Here is a 1370-nt window from a genome sequence, read left to right on the forward strand (position 1 = left end):
ATTTTGGAATTAAGATATGAATGAGATATATGAGAAGAAATTCTCAAGCATTGATTCCATTTATTGACATAGTTGATTATCTACAATACAACCTTTAGCTTCAAATTTGATATTAAAACATAAAATCAAAAGACTCACTGGTGTAGTGATTTGGAGCAAATGCTCCCATTCAAGTCCAAACATCCGTGTAGTGTGTGTGAGTTTAATATGCTATCGCCCTTTCAATAGGAAATGTCCTCAAAAACACATAAAATCAAAGAAATTAACTAGTATGACTACGTCCTAAAACAATCAATAAATGTAATTGAATTTAAATAAAATTGAATAAAAGTTAAGCTGGACCGATGTATGAGACTATAGCATCCAATATAAATGATAAATCCTTAGAAATGAATGGCTGCATGTACTGATAATAATATAAAGAGGCTGAATTTAGATTTGTCTGCTACAGTTTTGGTCCTTTTCGTAGGGGATGGATGGATGATTACCTAATAAGTTAATTGGCTTGTTAATTATGGACCTTGCTTGATGTCTGATTACTGTGGTATTTTAATGGAAATACAATTTCTACTTTATTATTGATAGATTACATCATTACCAACTTGGAAGAAAGAAAAAAAAACGAACAATTTACTATTAAAACCGAGGAGGCTTTGTCCCACATCGAAGGATTGTGTATTTGACGAGTTCTTTATATACTTTCGCTTAAGACTTAAGCTTGTCCCTTCGGGGACATCCGATAAAATTGGAACGATACAGAGAAGATTAGCATGGCCCCTGCGCAAGGATGACACGCATAAATTGAGAAATGGTCCAAATTTTTTTTGCCCTTTTTCCGCCAAATTTCGAATGGTTTTTTTGCTCTCTCCATGCTGTTTACCACAATCTCTAGGGCCAAAGGCGTAGTTCAATGCAGTTGCAGAGGCTTGAGAAGCTTTGAGCATTTTGCATTTGAAGTCTTCGATGGTTCGGTGGCTTAGTCTTTGATCTTCCAGGTATGAGTAACAGTTTCAATTCAATCTACTTTTTTAATTTAAAAGCATATATGTCCAATATTTGATGGTTCAGTGACTGATTTTTTAGTATGGGATCTTGTGTTTACAATTTAACCCATGTAAAAAAAGCTCGCCTACTAGCTGTTTGATAAAATGACTCTGTTACTATGACCCTTGTAAAATTGTTTTGAGCATGCATTTCAAATGATTCTCTGATAATCCCTTACACTTGTGAGGACCTGCTCCACTTTTTTTATTTAGTCGAGTCAATGTTCACAACATAGGATGAATAAACCCAAGACATGTCTCTTCTAGTTAAGTGTTAGTTTAGAAGTTTCAATCTTGGTTGTTTGAGAAATTCTTAAATCATGGATG

The 1370-nt window shown here is 34.1% G+C and overlaps 1 non-coding gene across 1 annotated transcript; it reads left to right on the forward strand.

The window, feature by feature from the left end:
- Window positions 1-720: 720 nt before the first annotated feature.
- Window positions 721-823, forward strand: LOC148293238 (U6 spliceosomal RNA). Its single transcript, XR_015825916.1, has one exon. It is a non-coding gene; the product is annotated as a U6 spliceosomal RNA (small nuclear RNA).
- Window positions 824-1370: the final 547 nt, after the last annotated feature.

This window comes from Prunus avium, chromosome 7 (assembly GCF_965620075.1).
Source record: "Prunus avium chromosome 7, drPruAviu1.hap1.1, whole genome shotgun sequence".
Taxonomy (NCBI): Eukaryota; Viridiplantae; Streptophyta; class Magnoliopsida; order Rosales; family Rosaceae; genus Prunus; species Prunus avium.